The following is a 10,588-nucleotide window of genomic DNA, read 5'->3' on the forward strand; positions in this document are numbered from 1 at the left end:
ACTTGTGTATATTAGAGACTATTAACTTCTATTGCTGATATAATAGTCAGACTCATCATGTAAGTTGTATTGAAAATACTTGTTAATATGGTTTTTTTACTTTTTATTTGATCACTGTCACTGATCGAATGATACATGTATTCATCTCTTGCATACCCACTTGTTAATACATGTTTACTTTTTCTCTTTTCTTTTTTGGTATTCTTTTTTGTAACCAAACATATCCTATACCAAACTTTAAAAAAGACCCCAAAAAAATAAAAAAAAAATGTACCTTCATCCATCCATTTTCCCAATAACTGTACACCAATTTAAAATACCAAAAGAGGCAAAAAGCTTTAACGCTACTAAAACCTAGATTCCAAATCAGCAAAATTAGATTATTGTCTTTAAAATGATGAGGGATTACAAATCTGATAAGAGAAAAGATTAACGATAGAGTCAAGTAACAAAATCCTCATAATAATTCAACTCTCAAGAACACTCAAGCATTAGCTAAATTGGGAACACGCTAAAGGTTCCAGCCTTCTAGGTTGCTCTTATAGGTTCCTTTATCTAAAGAGCAACTTTACACAACCAACTTCTACTTGTATAAACTAAGATGACAAATAACGTCCCACTAAAAGCAATATACACCAAAAGTCATTGCATTTTTTATACAAAGAGCAAGAATGGTTTATGTCGCTTCCATTATTACAGGAAAAATGATAACAAAATTGTAAGTTCATCTAGGCATTTTAGATTACACAAAAACTAACTCAAATTATTTTGAGGAAATTTACCTTCAATAAACTTCCGTGGTGCTTGGAATAAGATTGGGGACTCTCCACTCCTTTGAACTGCTACATCATAAATCCACAACATCAACATTAGACATGCATATATGTTTACGACATTTAGGATTCGACATGTGGCGGGTAAATAGTTTAGTGCTGATAAATAAGTCTACGATGAATAACAATTTTCTTTTTCTTTTTTAGTAAAATAGAAGATCGATAAATGTATACTCACCCCATTCTTGGTAGACATTCAATCTTTGATCCTCTTCATATTTAGAGTAAATACAATGCAGCCAAATAAGGTGCACCGCCTAGCTAACTAATCACACAGATACCAAGCTAGTATTGGTAATGTACTACAAAATGATCACAATTGTTAGTATGATTGCTGACTATCAAAATGAGCTAAGAAATTGTTCAGTTCCAAGAAAAACTTTAAGTGAAACACATGCATGAATCCAGAGACACAAAGATTCAAAGATTTTATCAAGGTACAATAAAATCAATTTGAGGAGCCAAAGTCTAAACAAAAATTACATAAAATAGGTGCTAACTAAAATAATTAATTAGCATCAACTAAGGACCGTTATTTAATGTTAAAAAAATAAGACCTGATAATTCTAGTGATCAACTGCACATTGGAAATTCGCTCCTATTCAGTTACCTTCCAACCTAAGGCAGAGTCATTTCACTTGAGACTATTTTGTTATTGCTACAAAGAAAAGAAACAAATATAAGAATGTAAAGTTTTTAGAGTGGCAGCCTAAAACCATCAGATGTTTAAAATTAGATTTCTAAAAAAGGAAATGGAACAGATGTCCCAATGAAAGTAACTTCTTTCCGTGTAAATAGACCGTAATAATCATAGATTGAACATTAACACACTCCATAAATAATTTTAAACTTTTTTAAACCTGGCAAATAATTTAAGAGAGTACTTGTCAATTAAACCTGGCAGTCAACACTAATAACAACAACACCTAGAATGTCTATTCAAACATCTGCCAATAGAATACATGGTAACCATGGTGTGCAAACAATTTGAGCAAAGCCCATAATCTAAGAGATTGTTGCAGAAGGTTGCAAACAATCTCTTACATAGAAACCTAAACACTGAAAACTGAATGTGATGATGGTAAAAAAGAGGAAGAAGAAAAACTACATGGTCTTGAGGCCTTTTGTTATTTAGCAAGGTTATGCCTAGGCCACCTCCCACCTGTCCAATCATTGTGGCTAGTATATATATATATATATATATATATATATATATATATATATATATATATATATATATAACTTTCATGTGTACTTTGTCTGTAACTTATAGCACTTGTGGAGTTATTGAAGAATAGGCTCCTTGACTTGTCACAATGATGAAAAAGGAACCAATATGTATTACACAACATGCTCAAAGCACATACAAATGTTGAGCTCACTCAAGAATGACATGCAGGGATTTGAAGCAAAATTCAGCTTTAGTTAATAATTTAATCAACACATAAAGATGAATCAGATGTGCGTAAGACCACAAAAGAAGGAATTAATAATATCTTTCAGGAAACTGCATCTTTTTGCCTAATTGTTAGGTCGATCTCAAATACCGGCTAAAACCTTCATCTTGTAAATAAATGGAAAATATTGCCATTCCAGAAATTTTATGATAGTGACACATCAGTATTACAAATCCAGGATAGGAATACTTCAGAGTTCAAACCAAGTAATTAATGGTTCTTTCATGCATAGCCACACCTTATGTTAGAATCATCAATTAAGTGGAAGGAACGCCTGAATCAGACCATACAAATTAAAGTACTTGTAGATTGACTATACTTTCAGTTCAATTTGGATGTCAAGATTTGAAGCTAGAATGGCCCTGATAAATTCTTAATGTATCCAAATAATTCATGGTAGCTTTTCTATCCGTTTATATTAACATACATAGAAATGGGGGGAATTAAAATGTAGAACTGATAGGGAAAGAAGGTCAAAATCTACTTAACATATCCTACTTCCATCATGTACACGTAATCACATATCCGTGTTTCATTAACTGTTTGTTTGTACTGCTCAATCAAGACCTTTTATTCTACCTGATGAGATTCATACTGAATGCACATTTCAAAAGTTATCTAAGATTGCAAAAAAACAAAAAAGAAAAGAAAAAAACAACACTTCTAAAAAGGACAAAAATATAAACAACCATCATGTCCAGGAAGGAAAGGGAAAATGTTCACCTAATTACCTTTCCCTAGCTCCTTTCCCCACCATTAGAAGCCCAAATAATTTCACCTATAAGTGACTATTCACATGTGTTATTGTCAGACCAAGGTATGTATGATTTTATACAATCACCCAAAAAAGCAAAATAGTTCTTTGTAAGTGTCTTCATATCTACATCATCTTTCCAAAGAGAATGCAAGTGCAGTTACAAAGAAATTAAGCAATTCAAATCTTCACCAAACATCTAAACGGGATACTCTAACATTATAAGTTACAGTAAATATTATACGTATACGCTAAAAAAGTTGATGTTACTGGGATAGTCAAATTCATACCTAAAAAAAAAGCCTTGAACTTCAAGCTCATAGATTGATGAGCAATGGGCCTCTTTAAATGATTTTCACTATGATCAACATCTTTAATCAGTAATAAGCCTCTTTACTAAGGTGCTAGTTTATAATGTTGGATTCATAAGGCCTTTTGTACACCATTTCATATATACACTACAGCGGAAAATTGTTTCTATCAAGTTGACAAAAAATATACGGACATGAAGACCAACTTAAGTTTTTCACTGTGTAATATATTGTTTGTGCTTAACTGGTTTCATTATACAAAGACTCAAACCCATTCAGCCATTCTATATATCACTATTCAAGTTGTCATATAGATCATAAAGACTAATTCATGATAAGAGCATTTTAGCATCATCTTCTTCGTATATCTCTACTGGACATATTCTTAACAGCATAATGAATTCAGCCAACAACTCTAACAACCTGTTTTGTTGAGGAATGATGGAAGAAAAAAAAAATCCAAGTTGTTTGACTTACAGGAAGGTGAAGCACAAAGAGAAGGCAAGAGTTGTTTGAACCACTTAATTTGAACTCCAAGAGAGTAGTTAGTGTAGACATGAACTTCTTTCTCCTCAAAAAATGCAAGATCAACTGTAGTAGCTCCAACCACTGCAAAATTTACTCCTTGTTTGAAATCTTGATTACTATATATGGTGGTATTAATGACATCCCCATAGCTTAATTATGCGCACCAAGTCAAACAGAGAAATAAGTAATAGTGTGTAATAGTATCAGGTTCACTGTCAGTAATAGTAGTAAGTAACATATATAGTTTGTAATCTCTTCACTTCTTAACATGCAGCCTACAAATTCCCTGCCAATTTGTCTAACTGCATCCCATGCATTAAAATCAACGAACAAAAGACAATTAGTTATGACTAACACAACGTAGTAATTAACAATGATATTAACCTAAAAGAATTCATACTCCCATTTAATCACCTTTTAGCTAAAAAAAACAATCTATATACTAATAGAAATCCCCCGAAAACAATCAATTTGTTGTTAAAACAGAATATTCAGTCCTTAAAAACTATATGTAATCAAACAAAATGATAAAGACAACTACAATACACCACCTATGAACACATTATGTAACAGTGTTGGATATTATCAGGCAGATACGAAGGAAACAACAAAGCCAATAGTCATAAATGATATATGCATCAGTAGAAAATACCTTATATTGAAATGAGTCTAGTGTTATGCATTTGAAAATACAACATTGTAGAAAATACCTGTTTATTCATGAGCCTAGGTATGACAATGTGCGTAAATGTTGGGTGCTCCTCGTCAGTCTACTGTAAATCCTTTGGTTGGTACTTGGATCAGCCACCTATCTTGCAATTGAAGAAAACAATTCGAGCGCAGAAAAAAAAAACTCCCGTAATGAAAGTGATTGTATCACCAATCAATATACCGGTTTGACGGCCATCATCCCACTAACACCAATTAAAACAAAACAACAAACTAAATTAATCAATAATCTGGATTGACTTAACAAAACATAAATCCCACAATATAATAGAGAAAAAGAAAAAGAAAAAAAAACATGCATTTTTTTATTAAATTTGTCAAATAAAAAATAGTTCAAGTATAGAACCCCGACACGTTTTGAACCTTCATTCACCTTCACCTTCGTTTTGAAGCCTCTCCTAATAAAGAAAGCAACAGATTGATCGGTTACAAATTGAAATAAAGAAAGAGCCCAAAATTGAAACTGAAGAGTACTATAAACGAAGAAACCCACTTGATTGGTTACTTGAGAGAAACAAACGATTGTTGTATATTGGAAAAATGGAGGTTTCAAATTTCTCAATTGCAAACACACGTACCTAATATTCATTCTTTCTTTCAACTTCTAATTGATATTCGTCATCACAAAATCTTTTTTGGGTATAAGGTTTGGTAGGTTTGACGAATGGTTTTGTTTCCATTTTATTTTGGAAGAATGGAGGTGATAAGAGCCCAAAACTGTAGTTTTAACCCTTTAACAGTCATACTTTTGGACCAATTATGTGAGTAATAATTAAGAGTTAACACTGATTACGTGTTTTTATGCATTTCAGGCTTCAAAGTCCATTATGTGCAGAAATGTGCCACTTTAGTGAGATAAAGGAGAAAAGGTCGGTTACAAAGGAGTTCCGTGATTAAAGGTCAAGATTCAAGAAGATAAAGCCTTCCTAAAGCCCGGTCAAAAGCTGAAAAGTCGACACGGTGAAAGCAAAGACACAAGTCAAAGAGAACTTCCCGAAAAGCCGTATCTTTGGACTCAGACCTCGGAATTGGGCCTACCTTATGTCAAAACGACCGGCTCGGAAAGAGCTTTCCAATGGTCTAAGCCTTGACCCAATAAGAGGAGCAGAAGTGGACCAAAAGTCTGTGGAAGCCAACTGCAGTTGAAGAGGCCTTTTTGGACTGAAAGAATTGGGTTTTGGGCCTGATTCTCTGGCCCAAAACATGGCTCCAAGCCCATGCACGATTTTTGGATCTGAAAGTATAAAAACCAAAGTTTAGCTCTTTGTTAATGGTAGCTAGTTAGACCTAAATTAATATAGATAATTCTAGATCTGTTTTCATTAATTAAATTAAGCTTTAGTTCCATTGTCAATTCTTGTTTTAGATTAAGTCTTTGAATCATTGTTCTTGATTGATTAGATAAATAAATTAGTTGTTTTCTCAATTTCGAATTGTGTTATTTCAATTTATAGATCTGATTTTAATTCTTGTTGATTATCATTCCGTAGTTTAAATAGATTGAACCATTGTTAGTTAATTTAGTTAAGTTAGAATTTGAATATGATGTGTAGTTATAATGAAATGGGAAATGATGGTTTGATGACTCAAGGCTAAAACCTCCATTAGAGGGGTTGATGAAGCCTTGATGAAAACTTAGTGGTATAGTGTAGAACATTGTAGAATCTATTCCAATCTAGAAGGTCGTGATTCGCCATGAGAATGGGTGGACGACCTCACATGCTAGTTAGTACTCGGTAGAAATGCCATGAACACTAGGGATTAGAACTCGAATTTCTTGCCGTAAGAACGTAAGAATCGAGATACAAGAATCTATGTTAGACTATTAAGTTGGATTCGAGGTGGATTCAATTCCCCTCTAATCCTTTATCTAGATTCAAGCACAATCATATTTCCATAGCATTCGTAGTTAAAATCAAGTAATCAAATTCAGTAAGTATCGTAGCATATCACCTTCGTAAAGCTCTCATTGACTTAAGACCGACTAATTAGATTAGAAAACATTCCATGCTAGAGCACTAGGACTGGAACGAACTTTCTACTCCACTATATCTCATAGGATTGATAGTAGAGAAAACTTTGATAAATATAAAGCACCCTAAGAAAGTTTTAGTTTACTTACGTTTTGAGTTCATCGTTCATTTCGTAGGTAGACTAATTATTTTACTTTTATCAAATGGCGCCGCTGCCATCTTAGTTGCACTTTAGCATTGTTTTCATAGTAGAATTAGTCATTTTTAAGTCCCATTAAACCCACCCACCCTTGTTTGATTCATACTGTGGTTATTCGCTTTTGCCGTAAAAAATTGAGGAAAAATTACCGCGGGAGAGCGATCGCGCTTTATAAGGAGCGCTGCGCCTCTATAGTCACGGGCTTTGAAGCGACCGCCCTCTTCCCCGACCGCCCTCACTTACTGGACTGCGAGCGCGACCAGCGCCACGTCTTTGGACTAGGAGCAGCGATCAGCGCCCTCTCCGGCGCACTGCGCGCTACTAAGCAAAATTTTGCGGATTTCTACAGGTTTGTTTCGAACTTCGATTTTTTAAGTTTTTCAGTGTTCTAACTTGTTATTTACACTGAACACGCGTAAACAAGACGCTATTCATAAGCGAAGCAAGGACGCTTTCAGGTATTCCTTTCTTCCATACCTCGCATCTCCAGTTAGAGGTTCATACTAATATATCAAGATTGTTTGGGTTGTTTTCGTGTTTAGACTTAGACTTGCATGAGATTAAGGTCTGGTCGGAGAAAAACACCGAACGTAATTAACCGTCAACAAACAAACATATCGAGTATACCAATCATAACACCTATAACTACTATTCCACCAACCATACCTGACATAATGGGTGAAGAAAGAGAGACTCCTCTCTCCGACTTCTACAAAGCTTTGAGCGATAGCCCTAAATCTTGCATCGTTCTAGCGGACCGGTGGGGATTTTTGAATCCCCAAACATATTTAATTTGTTACCCGTTTTCCATGGTTTAGGCCATGAAAAACCTTACCAACACATCGCGTGGGATTGAACAAGTCCTTACAACATTCCATCATCCTACGGTTGGTGCGGAACAAATTAAACCGGAGGGTATTTCCCTTCACCTTAGCCGATAAGGGCGTCTTGGTTAAGCGCCCAAGCGCTTAACTCGGACTCGTGGGCTAAACTTGTTCAGCTATTTATGGAACATTTTTACCCCCCCTAAAGACGGATGAAATGCTTTCCAAGATTCATTTCTTCCACGTAACCCTCATGAATCATTTTATGGGGCTTGGAATCGTTCACCGATCCGCTAATAGAGTGTCCACACCATAACCTAGCAAAAGACACGTTAGTTCGTGCCTTTTTCAAAGGACTTCAACATCACCATAAAGAAGTCCTTGACATAATGAATGGGGGTAGTTTCCTAAGTAAAGGAGCCTCAGAGGCTTATAAATTTTTAGAAGAACAAACAACTATAATCAAGCTCCACCTAGGCAGGGCAGGGGACAAGGTCGGGAAATTATAATAATTATAACAACCAAGCTTAAACCACGACAAGGTCTAGCACAAGGTCGGAATAATTATAATAATTATAATACCAATAGAGGTATCGTTCGGTTAACAATAGTAACTATCAAAACCCACCCATAAATAATCAACGTGAGATAGTTCGGTCGCACCACCTGTGACTACTACACCTACACAACCGGACCGTATCGACGCTTTTATACTGGGTTACCCAACAACTTTTCCAATCAATGACTCAATCAAACCAACAGATATTACAATCCATAAATCGGGGCATACAACGGTTAGCCCAAGAGAAAGCCCAACCAAAGGCGTGTTTCGGGACAAACGATACCAAACCCTAAAACAACAAACACAGCCTTTGAGGTAAGCGGTAATACTAGTACGGAAAGCGACAATAGTAGGTGACACGAATGCCATCACCACTCTCCGCTCACGGAAAGGTGGTTGATAACAAAGTAACTATGCCTATAGTTACCCCATGATACTCTATACCGGATATCGAACTAGATCTTTGAAATAGAACGGCGAACCTACCATCGTAGAGGTACCGGTTAAACCCACAACCTAAGAAACGTAGAAAGCCAAGGTTACACATCAAGTCGAGCCATACGCTAAATATAGAGCGAAAGCACCATTCCCTAAAAAATTAGCCATGCTAACCAGGGATATCAACTTCGAGGAGATTAGGAACGTTTTCAAAAATCTAACGATAAACCTTCCTTTTCTCGAAGCTATTAAAAAGCTACCTAATCACGCTAAGTTTCTTAAAGAGTTGTGCACTACTAGACGTAAGACCAACATACCTAAAGACGCCTTTTTAACTGAACAATTCCCAACTTTATCCGAAAATAATGGAATTGTTAAGTACAAGGACCTTGGTCGATCCCCTATGTAAAATGCACCTTAGGAGATTCCCACACGACGACGCTTTATTAGACACGGGGCGAGTGTTAACTTACTCCGTATTACTTGTATAAACAAATAGGTCTACGTGAAATGCAACCTACAAAAATAACGTTGCAATTAGCGGACGGTCTATTAAGTATCCTAAGGGTGTAGTGGAAAGCGTGCTTTGTTAAGGTTCAGATTTCTACTATCCTGCGGATTTTGTTATCCTCGATAGGAAGGTCGCTAATGACTCTGTACCGATCATCTTAGAAGCCCTTTTTAGCAAGCGCCAACGACTTATTAATTGCCGTGATGGTAAGATGTCCTTATCTTTTGGCCATCTCACAGTTGAGGTAAATGTTTTTAAAATGATGAAACAGTTACCAGATTCGTCTATAGATGGGGAGGTTAGCATGATCGAGAGCTTAGCTCAAGATTATTTTAACAACACGTTTCCTGAAAACAATATGTACAAATTCCTTTCTTTTAGAAAGTCAGATTTTGTAAATGACTCCTACTTAGAGGAAGTCAACACCATCCTTGAGTCCACACCAATTGTAGAGACACCGGTTGCTCCACATATTAAGTATGAAGACTTGCTACCTAAGCAAGTATTCATTATGCAAAATGAGGACCCCGGCGAAACATCTATTAATTTTCCTCCCACCCGGTCTTAAACCCCTTCCCCGAGTTAAAATATATACAACTTGATCCGGATGGTAATCATCCGGTAATTATATCTTCTCTGTTATCTAAGGATGAAGAGACACGCGTTTAATCCGGGTGATTAGGGAACATCGATTCTGCGATTGGTTGGTCCCTAGCTGACATTAAGGGAATTGACCCTAATGTTTGCACTCATCGTATCCATTTGGAGGATAACGCGAAGACTTCTCGCGAACCTCAGCGTCGCTTGAACCCTGCCATGAAGGAGGTGGTTAAGGAAGAAGTCTTACGATTACTCGATGCATGTATCATATACCCCATCTCTGATAGCGAATGGGTAATCCCCATTCATGTAGTTCCTAAAAAATCAGGAGTTACCATGGTTTGTAACGGAAAAGGTGACTATGTTGTCACACAAGGTCCTATGAAATGGAGGATCTGTATTGATTACAGACGTTTAAATGCTATGACACGAAATGATCACTTTCCTTTACCCTTTATAGATCAAATGCTCGAACACCTAGCTGGTCATGCTTTTTATTGTTTTCTGGATGGCTACTCAGGCTATTTTCAGATTATTATTGATATTGATGACCAAGAAAAGACTACCTTCACATGTCCCTTTGGAACGTATGCCTATAAACGAATGCCTTTTGGCCTTTGTAATGCTCCTGGAACCTTCCAGCGGTGTATGCTTCATATATTTAGTGACATGGTAGAGCGCTTTATGGAAGTTTTCATGGATGATTTTTCTATCTATGGAGACTCCTTCACAGACTGTTTGTCTAACCTGTCTAAGGTTTTGACAAGGTGTGAAGAAAAGAGCCTCGTTTTAAACTGGGAAAAGTGTCATTTCATGGTGAAAAAGGGCATAGTACTAGGTCACATTGTATCTAGTGATGGCATCGAAGT

Source organism: Coptis chinensis, chromosome 4 (genome assembly GCF_015680905.1).
Source record: "Coptis chinensis isolate HL-2020 chromosome 4, ASM1568090v1, whole genome shotgun sequence".
NCBI lineage: Eukaryota > Viridiplantae > Streptophyta > Magnoliopsida > Ranunculales > Ranunculaceae > Coptis > Coptis chinensis.